At 42.1% G+C, this 21,632-nt stretch overlaps 1 protein-coding gene and 1 non-coding gene across 3 annotated transcripts in view; both read left to right on the top strand.

Moving 5' to 3' along the window:
• DNAJC6 (DnaJ heat shock protein family (Hsp40) member C6) overlaps window positions 1–21,632 on the top strand; it is a 193,756-nt gene that overhangs the window by 70,484 nt on the left and 101,640 nt on the right. The window lies entirely within an intron of this gene.
• Window positions 18,815–18,890, top strand: TRNAV-GAC (transfer RNA valine (anticodon GAC)). The gene has a single exon. It is a non-coding gene; the product is annotated as a tRNA-Val (tRNA).

Raw genomic sequence — 21,632 nt, 5'->3', positions numbered from 1 at the left:
CAGCTGTTTTTCACTTTGATCTCATGCAATAAGAACGATATCTCTCTGGACCTAAACAGAACAAAGAATTTCAGAATGTTGTCAATGAAGCAGAGAAAAAGCAGTACGGACTAAAACTGATTAAAGTCGGATCTGACACAGAGAGAACAATATGTATAATTGGTGCAGCTTTATAAATGTAGGGAACGCTGTCTTGCCAGTAAAAGTGAGTCCGCACTGCTCTTAGGATTAAGGTCCAGAGTATTCATAGCTGAGCATCAGAAGCCCATCCTCGGCTCTCTGCAAGCTAGCCCAGCAGAATTTCATGTTCTTTCTTTACTGGTAGTTCCCCCTCTCCCACTCCATCTCTCTGTTCTTGCAAACACTGTTCCTCAGCTTTGGCCAGCTTCTTCCATAGCCGTCTAGATACCCCTTTTCCAGGTCATCTCCTGTTCATTCTTCAGGAGTTGACTCCCATGTCCATAAACACTATAGGCTGCAGGAGCTGGCCATGCTCTGTGCTCTTCCATCAGCCTGTACACCCCCGCCATGGCTGTCATCACAATGGCCTGTCTTCTCTCTCCAGATGCTGAAGTTCAGAGCAATTGTGACTTAGTCACCTCTGCGTTCTTGTCGCTGCTTGGCATTTATCAAGAGCCTGGTAAATACTTGTTGAATAAATGAAAGCATGAACAGATTTTGAATTTTTTAAAAAGGGCATTTAAAATGAAATATGTCCATCCAAACTAAAAATAATCATCCATCTAGATTTTTAGCAGAAGTGAGGCTGGCTTTAAAGAAATGAAACTTGGCAAAAAGCTAGACCAGTTCAATAATGAGCGTGTTTCATATGCAAGTACACTAGAGGGGAGAGGAAGATGACTAATACATAGTCCCAGACTCCCAAGAATTTTCTAATGTGGAAATGTAAAGAAATAATTAGCTCACCAAAAGACTGGCCTCTTTTGACCAAAAAAATGCAATCTACTGTATAATTCATTATCCAGGTAATGTTTTTCAGTAGAAAAAAGAAAATGAAACACTAAATGTATTCAAAAATTGTATTTTTACAGATTAACAATAGATGACTTTTATCTGTAGTTCTCTGTGTGTTTCCTCATTATCACAAAGTATGACTCTTAGCTAGTTTCAGGTTTAATATTAAAAATTCTTTGTATCTTCTTTGGCTACCTGCAGTGATATGGAAGCTTTATGGTGACTTACTGTGTTTTACGGTCTGTTACTCACCATCTTAAACCCCTTTAGAAAAGAATCTGTCATTTTGAGGTGGAGTAAAGAATCCTGGAGTTTATATTGTACATTTCCGTCTTGGCAAATGTCTAATTCAGGAAAAACCTAAATAATAGTTATTGCATATTAAACAACATCTCTTTGAAATTTACTTGGAAGCTTTTGACAGTACAGCTCAGTGTCTGAGGAATAAGGCTTCACGGTCCAATGAATTAGAAAATTTCATGACATGTGCCAATAGGGCTGGCAGATTTTACTACCTTCCATTGCTTTACATGACATGTCACAGGTTATAATCTAGATCCAAAATATTTTTGTGTGTGTGACAGAGAGAGAGGGAGAGAAAGACATAGAGAGGGACAGATAAGGACAGACAAGAAGGGAGAGAGATGAAAAGCATCAACTCTTGGTTGCAGCACCTTAGTTGTTCATTGATTGCATTCTCATATGTGTCTTGATGGGGGGGGGGGGGGGCTAGAGCAGACTGAGTGATCCCTTGCTCAAGCCAGAGACCTTGGGTTCAAGCTGGTGAGCTGTTCTCAAACCAGATGAGCCTGCCGACCTCCAGGTTTCAAACTTGGGTCCTCTGCATCCCAGTCTGACACTCCATCCACTGCATCACCACCTGATGAGGCCAAAATATCTTTTTATTTCAATAATGCATCAACGCATAATTTTGCATATCAGGACAACTCTCTAACCCAGTGGTCCCCAACCCCCAGGCCGCAGACTGGTACCAGTCTGTGGGCCATTTGGTACCGGTTTGCAGAGAAAGAATAAATAACATATTATTTCCGTTTTATTTGTATTTAAGTCTGAACGATGTTTTATTTTTAAAAAATGACCAGATTCCCTCTGTTACATCCATCTAAGACTCACTCTTGACACTTGTCTCGGTCACATGATACGTTTTTCTGTCCCACCCTAAAGGCCGGTTCATGAAAATATTTTCTGACTTTAAACCAGTCCATGGCCCAAAAAAGGTGGGGACCACTGCTCTAACCAGCTGAGCTACTAGGCCAGGGCTGCAACGCATAATTTTAAAAGGTACGAGGGATAGAAATTAAAATTCAACTGTGTATGGTGTTAACAATGCAAAATAACCCCACCAAAGAGCAATCAGATGACTCAGTGCCTTCTGTGCAGTGCTGGGTTTGCATGTGCAGAAGACACTGCTGGTTGTTGCATCGTAGTCCTCTACCTGGTGGTTGGTGAGTTGTTTGGCATATGTTGTACATCACTTTCAGATTTTAGATATGGTAAGTTGTGGAAAAAAAAGCCTATTAGAACTGGGTATATTTGGCAAACAACAGGCTGAATCAGTGATAAAATAACAGTCATAGAAAATGCTATGGGGATGCAGAATGAGGAGCCATCATTTCAACCAGGAGGACTAGGGCAGGCCACAGTGATGTTTGAGCCAGAAGTCAGTAGGTGGAGAAGGGAAAGATTATTTTGAGCCGAGCGCTAAGGCATGGTGGCATCATTGTGCGTGATATTTTGAGAAAAACTGCATTTAGGCCTAGAAGCTGGAACTCATATAGGTGGGAAGTTATGTGGTGGATGGTGCTGGGAAGAGAGATTGAATCCAGATTACAGCAAGCTTGCTGAGGAGACTGGCCTTTATTCTGTAGGCAGCAGGAGGGCACCGAAGATTTGGGAGCAGGGATGTGGCAGGACCAAATTGTCCAGTAGGCATAGTACCTAGGGACCACCATAACCTTAAGCCCCACGCCAGTAATTAAATTTTAATTTCTTTTAAAAACCAGAATTTGAACCCTGGCCAGTTGGCTCAGTGGTAGAGCATTGATCCAGAGTGTGGGAAGTCCTGGGTTTGATTCCTGGTCAGGGTACCCAGGAGAAGCACCCATCTGCTTCTCCACTCTTCCCCTTTTCCTTCCTCTCGGTCTCTCTTCCCCTCCTGCAGCCAAGGTTCCATTGGAGTAAAAGTTGCCCGGGGCACTGAGGTTGGCTCCATGGCCTTCGCCTCAGCTGCTAGAATGGCTCCAGTTGCAATGGAGCAACGCCCTAGATGGGCAGAACATCATCCCCTGGTGGGCTTGCCGGGTGGATCCTGGTTGGGCACATGTGGGAGTCTGTCTCTGTGCCTCCCCGCTTCTCACTTCAGAAAAAAAATACAAAATAAAATATAATAAAATAAAAACCAGAATTGAAAAATGAGTAGAATGGTTAGGAATTATTCTTTATATAAATGCAATCAAATATATGTTTTTTAGAAAGGGGGTAATGGGAACTCAAAGGAAAAGGTGCCAGGGCACACAGAAACCTTACTGTAGCCCCAGAAGAAGATGGAATGTGTGAATCCTGGAGATTATTTGCAGGTGTACAAAGGTGAAATCCTATCTGTGGTTCCCAGCTGCATCCCATCTCCCTGGGAAGTTGGTTGGAAACACAGATTGCTGGGCCCCAGGAACTTCCGTTGTAGTAAGGAGGGAGGGCATGTACTACCAGGAGGACAGGAGAACACGTGAGAAATGATGAGATTCCAGCCCAGGGCAGTGCCAGTGGGACTCTGGAAGAAAGAGGCAGCTCCGGAAAGCATCATACAGAAGAATGGACAGACGGACAGCTGACTGGAGGTGGGGTGGGACGTATAGGGGAAGCTAGAGACTGCTACCTGGATGGCAAGAGAGCTAGGCTAGAAAGGAAGTGTGACCAACTGGTTTCCTATACTACAAAATGCACAAGTATGCCTGGGGAGGAGCTGAATATACACTGTCAGCTTGATACAGGGTTTCACCAGGCTTTCAGCTTTGCGGTAGGCTGCCCATTGGGCTGTGCAGATCTTCAGGAGAGTGCTGAGGAGAGGGCAGGAGGCACCAGCTGGCCCTGTGTTTGCCAGGGGGAGGGTCAAGTAATCGGCGGAAATGCTAGAACCTAAGCTCAGTGGCACTGGGCTGAGTCCAGGCCTGAGGACGGAGGCGAGGACGGTGTAGGGTAGCCAGCCTGCCCTTACGCCCATTCGCACGGGGCACGCCTCTGGTTCCTTGCCTGGTGACAGGGCACAGGAAGGAAGCTCAAACACCAGTGTAATTTGGAAGATGATTATTGATGCAAGAATTTTTGGTCTCTATGGAAACAGACAAATGCCTGAAAGAAAATCCTGACCCCAGACTGCCTTCCACTATCATTTGGCCACTTGAGTGCTACAGCAAAAAACTCTTAGCAGGATAACAGTCCTCACTGCTTCCTGCACTGTATTCTTCTTTCACTTTCTCCCTCTTCTGCAGCCCTCCTTCCTGTCTTCTTTATTCTCCTGCATCTTCAGCTCCCTTGTCCCTCTCTCCTCCTTTGTGTCAGCTACTCTTTTGCTCTCTTCTCTCTGCTTTGCCCTTTCCTGTGTGGGTCTTGTCCCCTGTCAGCGAGTCAGCATATCTGGGAGACCCGGGGCCCCATGCCATAAGGTGTGTGGATGAGTGGATGATTAGTTTTGGGGGTTGTGTGTGGGTATGTGTTATGAATTAGATCCCAACTTGCTGCATGTGGTCCAGTAGGTGTGAACACAGGTGGGGTGTGTCCCTTTCCAATTTGGGTAACTGTATCTGACCTACCTACAATTTCACTCACTGTTTCAATTAGCAAAGTGTTCCACACTGTGGCTTGCTGATGAGAGGCTCAAAGCCTCCATCCCGAGGTAGCTGCATTTCATTCAGATAAAGGAAAGAGTATTGTTTCATAATTTGCAACAATGGAGTGCAAAATAATAGCTCACCACTTTCCTCTCCATCTCTCCAACCTCACCCCTGCAGATCCTTCTCTTCCTCTCCCCTGTTGCTGAAGCTTAGGTAAACCACTCTGTTTTCAACCCTCCCAAGTCCAATTTTTGGATGCTGTTGAGCCATGGGGGAATTAGGGAATCATGAGTTAGAAACCCCAGATGTAAGGTCTGGTTTTGTCACTTATAAACCAAGACCTTGGGCAGGTAATTTAAGTGAGGAAAATCATACCCTGCCTGCTTCACAGGCAAGGCGAACCGTGGGTCTATAGATGAAAGGACTTGGTGGTGAATAACTCTATTCTTTCATTTCATGAATGTCTCTTGACTACCTACTATGTGTTGGCACTGTCCTAGGCACAGGGATCCAGTGGAGGATGGGACAAAGGATCATATGGTGTGCTACATGCTGTGGGGGGCTGGCGTGAAGAGAGGATAATTCCTGAATTACCCTGTGCTGGAGGGAGGCCTATTCTACAGGCCGTGAGCAGGAAAGCTTTTCTGAGGAGGTCACATTTGAGCTGACACCTGAAAAAACAGAAAGAGGAAAAAAAGCCAGTGGAGAGCAAGCATTTCAAGTGCTAGGTACCGCAAATGCAGAGACCTAGACAGGAGGGAGAAAGCTTTTCAGAAAGTAGGTAAATGGTATAGCTGGCACCTGTGAGCCAGGAAGGAATGACTGCAAAGGAAGTCTGAGCTGTGTTTTTGGCTGCTTGCATTTTTATACCACTCTCTGAATTTTATTCTGATAAAAACATTTTATTTTCATGAATAGCAGACCATTTGGCTGCTTGCATGGAGAAAGAACTTGAGGTGGCTTTCTGGGTGTTCCAGGTTGTAGGCTGGATTTACATGGCACTGATGAGGTTAGCAACTGCACTGCTCAGTGTTAATGGTCAGCCTTTATTTATTTATTTTTTTACCCAGGACAAGTGAACTAACGTTTCACAGCATCTTAGTTAGGCAACATGCTTTTTGATACCCTATCATATCTAGCTGTTTACGGTTATCCAGGGAAGTAGGGGGCACCAACAAAATGTTTTAAAGATGAGAAGCTCTGATGATTTTAATGAGCTGATGCACAGCCAAGCCAGCAGCCTGGCCCCGGTCTTCTGACCCACTGGAAGATGACAAGAGATTGCAGAGGACAAGAATTGAAGTCTTCCACCCTGTGACCAAGATGTATCAGCTCTGTTAGGACAAGACATGCTGGTGGGTAGAACAGGAGAAATTGGGTTTTAACTGCTAGGGGAATTAGCTTAGGTTGTCTTGAAAAGTGCAACAGGATTTCACTTTAATTATTGGTCTTTAAATCCAGCCATTAATTCCCCTAACAGGGTGGGAGCTGGCTTTGTCTCCCAGCGTGTGCCAGGAAAGAGCTGTCTCCATTATGCCTCTTACTGGCACACAGAGCCTGGGAGCCTTTCACACACTGTCTTGTTTTGTGAGCGTTTGCAGTTGTAACAGAAGACAGTTCTATTTCGTAAGCTGCTTTGTTTTCAAGCCATTGCCTGAGAGCTGGGCCTCTCGTTATCTTAAGAACCCAAACCAAATCCAAACAAAACACTGCTTTTGCTTATAACAGTGATACATATTCATGAAAAAAAAAATGCTTTTAACAGAATAAAATTCAAAGAGTGGTATAAAAATGTAAATATCTATTTCCTTTCTCCCCAGCTTTTAGTCTTACTCTCTAGATATAGTTAATATTAATGGTTTCTTGTATATTCTTACAGATTTTCTATGCATATGCAAGCTTAAACACAACCACATAGACATAAGCAGAATCCTGCCTATCATATATGCATATATACACAGCCATATATAATGTATACCTATATGTCCTGGAGTTCTATACATGCTGTTATTTAACTTGGTTTTTACTTAACACTCTGTCTACGATAACTTTCTACATTAGTACTTAAAGATGTACCTCATTTGGGGTTTGCAACATAATTTGATGACAAAATAACCTAGACATGTTTTCTTTGAATATATGTACCCTGATTTATTAATGTCATCCCATTACCATTAATAAAAATTTATTAAAAAAAAACAACAACAAAAAAAAACAAAAAACTGAGACTCATGAACATAGACAAAAATGAAGTGGTAACCGGGGGGATGGGGACATGGGGATGGGGGTCATGGGAGTGCGAGTGGGGGAAGGGTATAAAGAGGGACAAATATAAGGTGACAGAAAAGAATTTGACTTTTGGTAATGAGTATACAACATAAACAACAGTTCAAGTACTATAGAAATGTTTACCTGAACCTATGTACTCTTATTGATCAATGCCACCCTGTTAAATTTACTTTTCTAAATAAAATCTGAAAAATACATAAAAAAGAAAAAAAAAAAAAAAGATGTACCTCATTTTCTCTAATGACTGCTTTGAATTCCACTGTCCCAGTTCCTTTATTGATAGGCAGTAAATATCTTTGAGCATATATTTCAGTAAACTGTCTATGTGGCACACTCATTGGATAAAGTTTTAGGAGTAGAATTGCTAAGAGAGAGGGCATGTGCACCTCACATTGTGATAGATCTTGCCAGATTGCTGTCTTAGAGCCTGTACCACCTTAAGTTCCTGCAAGGAGTGTAGGAGACTACTTGCTTCTCATATCCTTGACAAAGCTGAGCATTATCCAACTTATTTTTGGCAGTATCACAAATAAGAAATAGTAATAATAGTTGATTTAAAACTGGCATTAAATGTTGATACTTCAATGTCTTATTTTTATTGTTGGAAATGGGTTTTAATTATTTTTTTGTTACAGAGGTGAATACATATTTAGGACAACTTTAAAAATGCAGAAACGGACAAATACTAATTGATCAACTTGTTTTTCATAAATGGCCGTTGTGAATATATTGAAATATATCCTTTTGTCTCTTATCTGTGTGTGAAGTATGAATGAAAATATTTTCTGTTACTTTCTTGGCTCTCCATTGATTGGGGTGACTGTTTTTCTTGTTGAATACTGCAGCACAGGAGGGGAGAGAGCACTGGAATTGGAGCTAGTGGTTGTTCTAGATTCGAGTTTTGATGTTACTGACCAGCTTTGTAACCTTGGAAAATCTATAAAACAGATAATGCCTTTCTCATTATGTTGTTAGGAAAAACAAATGGGACAGGGGGTAGGAAGTGCCCAGTGCGTTTCCTGTCCTGTAGGAGATGCTTGGTAAGAACTGGCTGTAGCAGGAGGCTGAAGCTAAGTGAGACTGTGTTGGGAATATTTTATTATCTTGTGGTTTCTTCAAGGTGGATCATTTTACGAGGGTCTGAGCATTTTCTTCATTATACTCATTCTCTAGTTGTTCATAAGCTTTAAGGCAATTTGTGGTCACCATGTAGTCCTCATCACTATGTAAGATATTTATCACCAGTCAACAGGCTCCATACATTATGGGGTGCTCAGGACAGTTCAGTTTAAGGAGAATTTTGAGGTTGCAGGATGAAACCTTATAACTTTCCAAAGATGAAGGGAAACTAGCATTTAAATAAGTTCTAAGTATGATTAAGCTTTGCTTGTCTTTCTCTATATTTCTTATTTTTTCCCCCAGTGTTGCTGCAAAAGCTAGTTCATATAAAGCAGTTGTTCTCAATGAGGGACTATTTTATGCCCCTCCCCAACATTTGGCAATGTCAGGAGACATATTTGGTTATCACAGTTGGTGGGGGGGGGGCTAAAACTGGCATCTAATGGATAGAGTCCAGAGTGCTGCTAAACAGCCTACAGTGCACCTGACAGCTCCACACAGTAGAGCTCCACGCAGTAGAGAATCATCTGGCTCAAAATGTCAATAGTGTGAAGGTTGGAAAATCCTGATATAAAAGGAATGAATTTATTGATTGAGAATTGAAGATAGCAGATGTGGTGTAGTGTGGGTCCCTGGCCCATCAATCTGATGGTACTGGCCGGTGCTACAAATTAAACCATATCTAAGAGGAATTTCTTCTTGGTTGCAAGAAGGTCCTTTGCTTTTCAAGGAGATGGTATGGAAACGGACTAAGTTGTAAAGTGGTTCTATTTAGGTAGAGTTATTATGCGGAGACAGCCAAAGTCCTAGAAAGTTCATGTCTCAGTTTCCATGGAATCCAAGATAGACTTTCTTTGTTCATTCAAGCATTTATTCATTCAGCAAGCACTATTAAGTAACAACCCGCCCATGTACTGCTGTGAGATAAAAAAGAAAAAGAAACTAAAACCATGGTATCCACTCTGGAGAAACTTAGAAGACAGTGGTATTGTGGTTCACGACTCAGATCTGGATCTCCTCTTCCTGGCCTCGAATCCTGCCTCTGCCACGTTCCTCATTTTAGTATAAAGTAAAGAATAGCCATCTTACACAATTGTTGTGATGATTAAAATGTTGGTGTAGAGTATTAAGAAGAATGGCTAGCTCAACAAAATTTTAGTTGTTTTTGTTATTTTTTTATTTCACTATTATGACTAGAATTTTGGAGCCTTGTGAATTGATCTCATTTAGTGTTTCCAGATTTGATTAGTACTAGATCTCTTTTCTCAATAAGCCCTTACCCAGGCTGACAATATATGAAATACGTGAAAACAGAACAAAGACTATACTTTCAGGGATCATTTCTATAGTTTGTGAAAACAGAGCAACTCTGGTTAAAATAAGGATGGGAAGCCAGACACTGCTTTCTTGGGACTACTCACCTCTCTACCCCCAGAAGTGGTTTCTTGGGTATAACTACAGAACCTGGGGTGGTGTAGGACCCAGTTTGACATCTACCGTTCATTTTAAGAGAGAGGAAGTGATTTAAAGCAGGGAGCAGGCAAGTATATCAATAATTCTGATGTGCGTGTGCCAAACAGAGACATGCTCCTGCATGAGGGAGTTCAGAGAAGGCAGAGATGGGCTCTTTCTTGAGTAGGTCATATTTAGGCCTGGTCTTGAAGGATGGGTAGGATATAAGCATTTCAGATAAAGTTGGAAAGAGTATGTTCAGAGGAAGAAATAGAGTGATAAAGAAATAGAAGAAAATTTACTGGAGTCTTTACACATACATGTCTTAGTAAATTATCTTTGGTTGCAAGTAATAAAGGTCTATTACAAAACATCTTAATTAAAAACCAAAGAGAGGGCCTGACCAGGCAGTGGCACAGTGGATAGAGTGTTGACCTAGGATGCTGAGGACCCAGGTTTGAAACCCTGAGGCCAGCTTGAGGCTTGAGCGCAGGCTCAGCAGCTTGAGCATGGGCTCACAGCTTGAGCACCTGTTGCTGGCTTGAGCTCAAGGTTGCTGGCTTGAGCAAGAGGTCATTGACTTGGCTGGACCTCCCCCCTCATCAAGGCACATATGAGAAAGCAATCAGTGAACAACTAAGGTGCTGCAATTATGATGAGTTGATACTTCTCATCTCCCTTCCTGTCTGTCCCTCCATCTCTCTCTCTCTCTCTCTCTCTCTCTCTCTCTCTCTCTTTCTCTCTCTCTCTAAAAAAAATGAGAGGGAGTTGTTACAAAGTCACAGGATACCTTCTGAGTCCCAGGATCAGAATGGGGAACGTGGCCTCACTGGGGCCTGGAACTCCAGAGCCGAGAGCCTCCTGGTAGGCCCATTCTTGCTAGTGCTATTGGTTCGTGTTTTACTCTGACTGTGCATTTGCTTTATCCTTTATTCTCTCTCTCTAAATTTCTTGTCATCTCTGTGAAGAGGGGGTAAGGAGGAACGTCCCAAACAGGAACTGACTAGGAAGCTGAAAGCACACTGAACATTGGAGGGACAGTGAGCAGCTGAGTACCTATATGTGCCGGTTACTTCAGTCATTCATTCAGATGACAAATACCTGTACTGAGAACCAGCTAGGAGAAGGGTGTGTTTACTGATGAAGAAACAAAATAAAATAGTTCAATTACTTCCCCAATTTCAAAGAGAATTAGAAATATGAACCATATCTAGAATGTTTCAGTCTTAAAACATTTTTTTTTCTCTATAGTTGCTTCATTTATGCTTTTTCTACTTGATTCTACAGGGTCAAAAATGACTTAGAGCAAGATTGGTGGCTCATGGTTTTTTTTTTGTTGTTTTTTTTTCTTTTTTTTTAAAAATTTTCTTAAGCTCAAAATGGGAAGAGACAGTCAGACAGACTCTCGCATGCGCCCGACCAGGATCCACCCGGCACGCCCACCAGGGGCAACGCTCTGCCCACCAGGGGGTGATGCTTTGCCCCTCCGGGCGTCGCTCTGCTGCGACCAGAGCCACTCTAGCGCCTGGGGCAGAGGCCAAGGAGCCATCCCCAGCGCCCGGGCCATCTTTGCTCCAATGGAGCCTTGGCTGCAGGAGGGGAAGAGAGAGACAGAGAGGAAGGAGGGGGAGGGGGTGGAGAAGCAAATGGGTGCTTCTCCTATGTGCCCTGGCCGGGAATCGAACCCAGGTCCCCCACACGCCAGGCCTATGCTCTACCGCTGAGCCAACCGGCCAGGGCCTGTTTTTGTTTTTTAATAGCTGTTAAAATTGTGCATTGTCCTACTTCCCAAAGTGAGAACATGCACAGAGTTTCAATAACTATAGAATGATTTATGTGTGGGTGTATGTTTTACGGGGATTGTTTGGTCAGATGATTCCTTTTTCTTTTTTTTTTTTTTTAACAGAGAGAGTCAGAGAGAGGGATAGATAGACAGGAACAGAGAGAGATGAGAAGCATCAATCAGTTTTTTGTTGCGACACCTCAGTTGTTCATTGATTGCTTTCTCATATATGCCTTGACTGTGGGCCTTCAGCAGACCAAGTAACCCCTTGCTCAAGCCAGTGACCTTGAGTCTAAGCTGGTGAGCTTTGCTCGAACCAGATGAGCCCGCACTCAAGCTGGTGACCTTGGGGTCTCGAACCTGGGTCCGCTACATCCCAGTCTGATGCTCTATCCATTGCACCACCACCTGGTCAGGCTCAGATGATTTCTAAGATTATTTTTTAACACTGACAGTTTAGTATTCAAGGGCTTGTTCTCTTTCATCTCAGTAATGCCAGCAACCAATTAGATTAAATTATTGTAGAATTAGCTATAATAGGAAAAAATTTAAAGCTGCCTGTAATGTTCCAAAATAGGAGATGGGTAGATAATTATGATATGCCTATATATATAGTATTATTAAATAGCCATTATAAATAATTGTTTAACAGATTTTTAATATAAGATCTTTGAAATAGAAAACATTGGAATAAATAAGAAGCAAACTATATAAACACACCTATCATTATATATTCACACAGGAAAATCATTGTAGGATCTATACTTGTCTAAGAATTAGGGATCTATATCAAAATATTATAAAAGTATTTTGGGACAGTAGGGTACCAGTAAATTTAACATTTTATTTTTATGTGTTTTGATACAGTTTCAACAATAAATTTACATTCCGTAGCTACAATTTTATATAATTGTATTCTTTTTTCTGTTGCTACTTACGTAATTGAAAAATTTTTTGAAATCATTATAGATTCTCATGCAACTGTGAGAAACAATACAGAGAGATCCTTGTAAACTTTTCTTATTTCTCCCAATGGTTATATTTTTAAAAATTCTAGTGTAATGTCACAGTCCAGATATTGCCATCGTTATGTTCCACCTCATACTCCCCTGGCTTTGCTTGTTTTTGTGTGTGCACGCACGCATGCGTGAGCTCTGTACTATTTGTTACCTGTGTGGGTTAATCAGGCCACCACCAAGGTCAAGATACTGAATAGGTCCAACAGCACAAGGAGCCCTTATGTTGCCCTTTAATAACCACATCCACACCCACCTCTCTCTTTTTTTTTATAAGGCGTACTGAATTCAAATGTGTAGGGCATTATAGATTTTGGTTTTTCATTCGAAGCCATAATTGTAGAATCTTAGAACTGGAAAGAATTTAGTCCTATTGGTCACACACAAAATAAGGGAATTTCAGAAAGGAAGTGGGAGGGATTTTATGATTCTCCCCCTCCCGCGAACACAGCATCAGCTTGAATTCTGTCCCTGTCCTTCACCCCAAGCACCTTTGCCTCAGTAATCGCTTTCTCTGGAAAACCCTGATCTGACTCTCTAAATCTGGGTCAGCTGCTACTTCTCTGATCCCTGGTTATACTCTTTGTTTTCCTCATTGTGCACTTTTTTCATTTTAGAATTACTTATAGATAATCAATATATATTGGATGGGCATATGAGCCTGGATGAGTCCTTCTTCAGTTTCCGGTGAGCTTCCAATCGCCAGCCCCTTTCTTCTCCCATCTTTGAGTAGCACTTTGCAGCATTTGTGTGACCAGCCTAGTTTATTTTAGGTACTTACTTAGTCCACAGATTTCAGCCCTCTCCCTCCTGGGCTTATACCAGGATGATTGACTCTCCTCTCCTGAGCTCTTCACATTTCTCTCTCTTTCTTCTCCATTTCTAAAGTTAATATAATGTTGATGGTGACTGCTACATGCATCTGTGCGTCTAGCACTGTGCTATGTGCTTGACATATATTATCTCTTTTAACTCCATAGTTTTCCCCAAACATAGCACTTCCTCTAGGAACCTGTCTAGCCTCTGATTGAACTCTTCCGATCAAGTAACTCTGGACTTTGGAAGGAAGCCCTTCTATTTCAGGACAAGAATCATCTCTAGGAAGTTGTTGATGCTCAGTGGAAATCTTCCCTTCACTCTCTCAATACTGTGTCTGTGTGGGTTGCAGTTCTGTCCTATGGTGCAACATAAATTCCTCTGATTCCATAGCTCCCTTATGTTATAGCTAGAAGGGACTTAAATAATTTTCTGGTCTTATCTATTACAGATAAGGAAATGAGAGTGCAAAGAGAGGAGCCCTGTTCAACTTACTACCCTTGAGTTACTTGAAACCTAATCCTATTGCACTGGCTTACCTTTCTTCTTCTAGCTCATGAGATGGGTTTTTTTGACCTTGTCATTCTCCCATGGACACCCTCCAGCTGGCCACTGCCCCTATTGTTTTTGGAGCTGATCTCAATATTCCAAATTTAGGTTGATTGCCTGCAGACCTAAAGAGGATGTTTAATTCTGCAAATAATTTTAAGAATCTTTTATATACCAAGGTCCACCACATTCTACCTTCTTCCTTTCTCCACATTGTCCACAATATTTATGAGGTTATAGTTTTGGACCCATGTAACAAAGGCCAGCAAAATTATGGCTTAAACAGACAAAAGCTTATTGCTTGCTCATATAAAAAGCCTGACCTGAATGACAGCTCTAATCTATAAAATAACTAGTTCCCAGGCTCCCTCTATCTTGTTGCTTTATGCTCCTTAGGGTGTTACTTTCTTTCTCGTTATCTAAGATGACCAACCAACACATTTGTTTTCCAGCATATCTCTTCCCTCTAAGCAACACTCTTGAAATTTGTGCTCTCACGTCCACTCACATCCCATTGGTCCGAACTTAATCACATGGCCACCATACCTTGTCGAAAGGAAGCCTGGGAAATGTAGTCTTTTATTCTGGGAGGCCACATAACCAGATAAAAAATAGTCCTAAGTAAGAAGGGGAGAATAGATACTGGTTTGCCAAAGAGCAGTCTGTGCTGTAATCTTCCTTATATTTCAACTCTAGGTAAATAGGCCCCGATTTGGAACTCTAGGGCCACTGGTCTCGTAGGCTTATAAAGTTTCATTTCTAGGAAAGATGGCAAAACAGGACCTCTGGCTGGAGTCAAGAGAAATTCTCAGGACTTCATGAAAGACTGAAATTTAGAATCTTTGGTGAGAAGGTCAAATTGGTAAAAATAGCTGTCATTCATTTGGAACTTTTACTATTTATTTGCCGTACATGTGTTAAGTAGTTAATATGTATTATCTTATTTAATTCTCAGAAGACTCCAAGGAGACAAGTACTATTATTAATCCTCAGTTTTACAGATCAAGTTTTCCAAAGAGATGAAGTAACTTTCCCAAGGTCATATAGCAAATACATGATGACACTGCCACCCACTTATCCTGGTGCCCTGGTGGCCTGAGGTCATTGCCCTCGCCACTTAGATGCCATACAAATAGGAGTTGCTCGTTAGCGTTTCATGAAGCCCTCTCATGTCATGTAATGATCAGATACTTTTAAATATAACCTGAACAGGCAATGTTGTTTTTAATAGCATATTAGCCCCAAGTTGAAGAGCTGAATCTTAGATCCTGTTTGCTAAGCTTGAGCTCGGGTCAGAAAAGTATAAAGGTGACTAAACTGGCAAAGGCTCTTGTCCCTGTGCTATGTCTTTATGTTAGTGATGCTCCTTGGGATATCTTCTTTTGCATGGGAAACTGAGGCACAGAGATACCAACGGACTTTTTACAGGTAGCAGATTTGGGATTTGATGCCACGTCGGTTGGATGCGAAACTGGAAATCTTACTTTGCCCACTGCTGCACGTTCATTATTTTCCTGGGCCTGACCTCTGTTTCTTCCTGTTCTGGGGTCTCGCAGGATATCTTGAGACCTGGTACCAAGCCTATGTTTGCTGGCCTTACTGTGCCTGGTTAGAGATCATAGGCTCTGATTGATCACAGACCTTTCTAGGCCCTGATGTAATGATAGCTTTGTTTTTTAAGAGTTGTTTTGTTTTGTTTTCTTCTTATAAGTATGGTGAATGGTTTATGTATACAAATATTAACTGTGAGGCATTCTATAAGCAAACCCTGTCTCAATGGTCAAGTCCCTTTTCCAACCCCACATCAGAATATGTATGGAGACCACAGGAGGGGCACTGGAAACGTGGATAGTTCAGAATAACAAATATTTGGCAAATTGTGGGGTGGTGATAAGGCCGCGTTAAAGCTGGTAGGAGCAGGCAACCTTTCTGAATGGCTAGCATTTACATTAGGATATTCTGGAGAATGAGGAGTAATCAGTTGTCCAAAGAGCTAGGAAGAAGTTACTAAAAGAAGGAATAACAAAAGCACGGGGAAAATGGAAAACAGACAAGAAATAAAAGTAATATCACGTACGAGCCTTATATATCAAGAGTTTGTTTTTTACAGAAGGGGAGACAGAGCTCATTGTGAGTTGTGCCCCACCTTCCAGGCCCAGTGGAGAATTAGTGGCTGTTTTTGGATGAGCTTCAGTGATGCTGGGGTAATGCCTTCCTGCTTGTCAAACTCTTCCTTCCTGAGGTACATTTGGAAGAATGAGCAACAGTCTCTTTGATGAATCACTTGCTTCACTCAACTCACCTTTGGAAGTGATCACATTGACAGTGTTTCTTTCAGAATTCTTTTGAGATCTCACAGGGGCTTTGAAGCTAAGAAAAGAGCAATGTTTTTGATATTAGCAGTACTGTGTAAAAATATTTAGCATCCCCTTTCCTCTTTTAAAATTCATTCAAACCCTGAAAGAGTTGGAAATCATATGGTTATATCAGTCTCAAACCTGGAATTGATAGAAAATTGGAGGATACTCAAAGGCTGTTCTGTTGGCAGAGAGGCTGAGCTGCTCTAAAAACAATGGCAGATTCTTTTATTTATGGTGACTAGAGCCTCACAGATGTGTATCAACTGATGGCAGTCCATCAATTACTGGTAGATTTGCACATGGTTTCAGTTTGGGCAGTTGGGCTCTTAATCTGATTTTAATTCAGCTATTCATTTTAAGGTTTGTAACATGTACCAGCCTGACCAGGTGGTGGCACAGTAGATAGAGCGTTAGCCTGGGATGCAGAAGACCCAGGTTCGAAACCCTGAGGTCGCTGGCTTGAGTGTAGGCTCATCCAGCTTGAACGCGGGCTCACCAGCTTGAGCATGGGGTTGATGGCTTGAGTGTGGGATTGTAGACATGACCCCATGGTCGCTGGCTTGAGTCCAAGGTCTCTGGCTTGAACAAGGGGTCACTTGCTCTGCAGTAGCCCCCCCCCATCAAGGCACATATGAGAAAGCAATCAATGAACAACTAAGGTGCCGCAACGAAGAGTTAATGCTTCACATTTCTCTCTCTTCCTGTCTGTCTATCCCTATCTATTTTTATGTCACTTTTGTCTCTCTCTTCCAAAAAAAAAAAAAAGTAAAAGCAAGCAAAAAGAACTCAAGTTCAGTAATTAATTGTGGAAATTTAATAGTACATTCTGAGCTGATTTGTTATTTGCCCAGGCTCAGCAGAGATCCTTTCGATATTCTTACAATAATAATAGAGACAATAGCTTGGAGAAATAAACGGGCTCTGAGGTGGAGATCTGATGTTCTAGGAAGAGCTTTATCTCCTAATTGCATTGCTCTTTGGCATTGGCTGTGAGCATAAACCATCAATGCCTTGTTTGTAGTTTATAGAGCACTCCCACAAACATTATTTTACTTCACTTTTCAACTGCGTGATGAGCTGAGTTTAATTATCTTCATTTTATGGCTGAGGAGACTTAGGCTCAGGAGGGGTGACTTACCCAAGGTCACACAAAGCCAGCAGGTGGCAGAATAAGGACTTCAACCCAGACCTTGTTGTACTTAGAGTCATAAGTCCTAAAAAAAAAATAGTAGCTTTAAATTCTTAAAAAGCCATCAGTGCTATCTTTAGGACAATGTCTCAGGGATTCTTCTTCCATGAATATTGTTTTAAACATTTTAAGGACATAACTGCAAATTCTGTTTTATACTAACTCTAATAATGCTTTGTGTACTATCCCTTTAGAATGTCTCAAGACTACTTGACTTTCCCTCCAGCTTTACTCTTTAATATTACCTTGTGTTTAGTTATATCATTCTGAATGCAGAGCCAGGAGAATCACTAATAAGGATTTGTAGGCTGTTTGCATGACCTTTTAAAGAAGAAGCATAGATGGTGCAGCCACTATGGAAAACAGTGTGGCGGTTCCTGAAAAAATTAAAAATAAAGTTACCATATGACCCAGCAGTTTCACTTCAGTATTTCTCTGTAGAAATCCAAAATGCTAGTTTGAAAAGATACGCACACCCCTATGTTCACTGCAGCAGTACTTCCACATCCGAGATATGGAAGCAACCCAAGTGTATCAATAGAGGATTGGATAAAGAAGACATGGTGCATATATACACAATGGAACATTACTCAGCCATAAAAGAGAATGAAATCTTATGATTTGCAACAACGAGATGGGCCTAGAGCGGGGTAGTCAACCTTTTTATACCTACCACCCACTTCTGTATCTCTGTTAGTAGTAAAATTTTCTAACCGCTCACCGGTTCCACAGTAATGGTGATTTATAAAGTAGGGAAGTCACTTTACTTTATAAAATTTATAAAGCAGATTTACAGCAAGTTAAAGCATATAATAATAATTACTTACCAAGTACTTTATGTCGGATTTTCGCTAAGTTTGGCAGAATAAATCTTTTTTTTTTTTTTTTTTTTACAGAGGCAGAGATAGACAGGGACAGAGAGAGATGAGAAGCATCAATCATCAGTTTCTCGTTGCGCGTTGCGACTTCTTAGTTGTTCATTGATTGCTTTCTCACACGTGCCCTGACCACGGGCCTTCAGCAGACCGAGTAACCCCCTGCTGGAGCCAGCGACCTTGGGTCCAAGCTGGTGAGCTCTTTGCTCAAGCCAGATGAGCCCGCGCGCGACCTCTGGGGTCTCGAACCTGGGTACTTCCGCATCCCAGTCCGACGCTCTATCCACTGCGCCACCGCCTGGTCAGGCCAGAATAAATCTTTATAAAACAACTTACTATAGTTAAATCTATGATTTTATTTATACTTTGGTTGCTCTGCTACCGCCCACCATGAAAGCTGAAACACCCACTAGTGGGCGGTAGGACCAGGTTGACTACCACTGACCTAGAGGGTATTATGTTGAGTGAAATAAGTCAGACAGAGAAAAATGAACACTATATGATTTCAATTTTATGTGGAATTTAAAAAACAAAATAAATGAGGCCCTGGCCGGTTGGCTCAGCGGTAGAGCGTCGGCCTGACGTGCGGGGGACCCGGGTTCGATTCCCGGCCAGGGCACATAGGAGAAGCGCCCATTTGCTTCTCCACCCCCCCCCCCTTCCTCTCTGTCTCTCTCTTCCCCTCCCGCAGCCAAGGCTCCATTGGAGCAAAGATGGCCCGGGCACTGGGGATGGCTCCTTGGCCTCTGCCCCAGGCGCTAGAGTGGCTCTGGTCACGGCAGAGCGTCGCCTCTGGTGGGCGTGCTGGGTGGATCCTGGTCGGGCACATGCGGGAGTCTGCCTGACTGTCTCTCCCCGTTTCCAGCTTAAGAAAAATACCAAAAAAAAAAAAAAAAAAAAAAAAAAAAAAAATATATATATATATATATATATATATATATATATATATATATATATATATATATATAATACATTCTCATGTATTACAATCCATTCATTTCCTACCGCTCATATCATGGTTGCAGGTGGCTGGAGCCAATCACAGCTGTCCTCCGGGACAACATCAAATTTTTATTGGATAATGCGTAATGTACATGGGTCATTGTATGGCTCTCATGGAATTATGATACATTTAAAAATATGTGGCGTTCATGGCTCTTTCAGCCAAAAAGGTTGCCGACCCCTGAGCTAGAGGATGGGGAGGCACACAGCAGGTGAGGCTGTCTCTACAGCCTCCTAGGTAAGCAGTTCCTAGGTATTTCAAGGCTTTTCAAACCCAGTGACCTGGAGTCCCTGAAAGTTTCTGAGAAGGGGGTGATCAGATTAAGTTTGCACTTTCACAGCATCCCTTTGGAGAGGACTAGAAGGGTTCTAGGCTGGCAGAGAGGACATCTGTTTGTGGGACAGTTAGGAGGCTGGAGACGCATGTGTCCTGAAATAAGGTAGTAGGTAGCAGTGGGTGTGTACAGATGTGGGATGAATTTGGTGTTTGCCTATAAGAACAGCAGGAGGAGACAAGGTGATGCTCAGATTGCTTCGTATCAGCCATTCTTGCCCCATAACCTCCTATGGTATAAAACCTTTTGTTTGTATGGCATAAGGAGGTCATTAGGGCAACAGATTCTTTCCTAATAATTCACTCCAAGTTGCTAATGCCCTTGGGCATTTTTATTCGAAGAAACTTGTCATCAAATTATTGCTTTTTTAGTGTATGTTTATATCTTTTTGTGCAGGGACAGTTTATTTCAATCCAGAAGGGAACAGCTGTCTAAAGTGGCTAGCCAGAAGTATAGTGATTCAGCTTCCTAAATTAGAAGCTGATAGGTCTTTTAATGTATATTCCATATAAACACCAAAAACATGTGTTTTTTAAAAAATTTGATGGAGAAAGTGGTAGGAATGACTATAACTAGGTTTGAAGGCCTGTTCTATATAGCTTGGGGCTCCCTATCACTTACAAGGTAAAACGTGAATGTCTTAAAGGGGCATACTGCATTCCGTAATGTGGTTCCTACCACCCTTTGTTCAACACTCTCTGTGAATTATTGCTGACGAGTTTATATGTAGTCTAGAACTTAAGGTAAAAATCAACACTATTTATTTATGACAAAGACAGAGAGAGAGAGAGACAGCTGGGACAGACAGACAGGAAGGGAGAGAAATGAGAAGCATAAATTCTGTGTTGTGGCTCCTTAGTCTCCTTAATTGTTCACTGATTACATTCTCATATGTGCCTTTACCAGCAGAGATTGGGGGTGGGGTGGGGGAGGGCTACAGCAGAGCGAGTGAGCCCTTGCTCAAGCCAGCATCCTTGGACTTCAAGCCAGTGACCCTTGGGCTCAAGCCAGCAACCATGGGGTCATGTCTATGATCCCACACTCAAGCCAGCGACTCCGTGCTCAAGCTGGTGAGCCTGCGTGCAATCTGGATGAGCCCACGCTCAAGCCAGTGACCTCAAGGTTTCGAACCTGGGTCCTCTGCATCCCAGTCCAATGCTTTATCCACTGTGCCACTGCCTGGTCAGGCAACACTATATATTGAATCAGACACTTTGAAAAGAACAGTGCCCAAACCAAATCTTATCTCTCCTTTCACCAAGATCCTTTTCTAGTTGGTGGAGACAGAAGAAAAATCAGTTTTAAAATATACCATGAAAAGAAACTAGAATAAGGAGATTGGGGTGGGGGGCTACTTTATATAGGGTGATCTGGAAAGCCTCTCTGTAAAAGAAACATTTAAGCAGAAAATCTGAAAAAAGATAGCAAGCCATGTGGACATCTGGGGGAAGAGTGGCCCAAGTGCCCTGGGCCAGATACTCATTGACGGGAGCAGTGACATGTGGCTGCTGTGAAGAGACAGGGGAGGAGAGGTAGGAGATACGGCCACAGAGCTATGCTGAGCTCAGCTCTTATGGACGCTTGTGGGTCATAATCAGAACTTTGAGTTTTACTCTAAGTGAGATGGGAAACCATTGGAAAATTTTAAGCAGAAGAGTATCACGATTGCCTTATTTCTTTTTTTTTTTTTTTTTTAATTTTTTTAATAAATTTTTATTAATGGTAAAGGGATGACATTAATAAATCAGGGTACATATATTCAAAGAAAACATGTCTAGGTTATTTTGTCATTAAATTATGTTGCGTACCCCTCGCCCAAAGTCAGATTGTCCTCCGCCACCCTCTATCTAGTTCTCTGTGCCCCTCCCCCTCCCCCTAACTCTCTCCCTCCCTCCCTCCCATGTCCTCCCTCCCCCCACCCCTGGTAACCACCACACTCTTGTCCATGTCTCTTAGTCTCATTTTTATGTTCTACCAATGTATGGAATCATGTAGTTCTTGTTTTTTTCTGATTTACTTATTTC

This window comes from Saccopteryx bilineata, chromosome 3 (assembly GCF_036850765.1).
Source record: "Saccopteryx bilineata isolate mSacBil1 chromosome 3, mSacBil1_pri_phased_curated, whole genome shotgun sequence".
Classification (NCBI taxonomy): domain Eukaryota; kingdom Metazoa; phylum Chordata; class Mammalia; order Chiroptera; family Emballonuridae; genus Saccopteryx; species Saccopteryx bilineata.
Note: the sequence above shows the minus strand (reverse complement) of the source record. Positions and strands in the feature narration are given on the sequence as shown.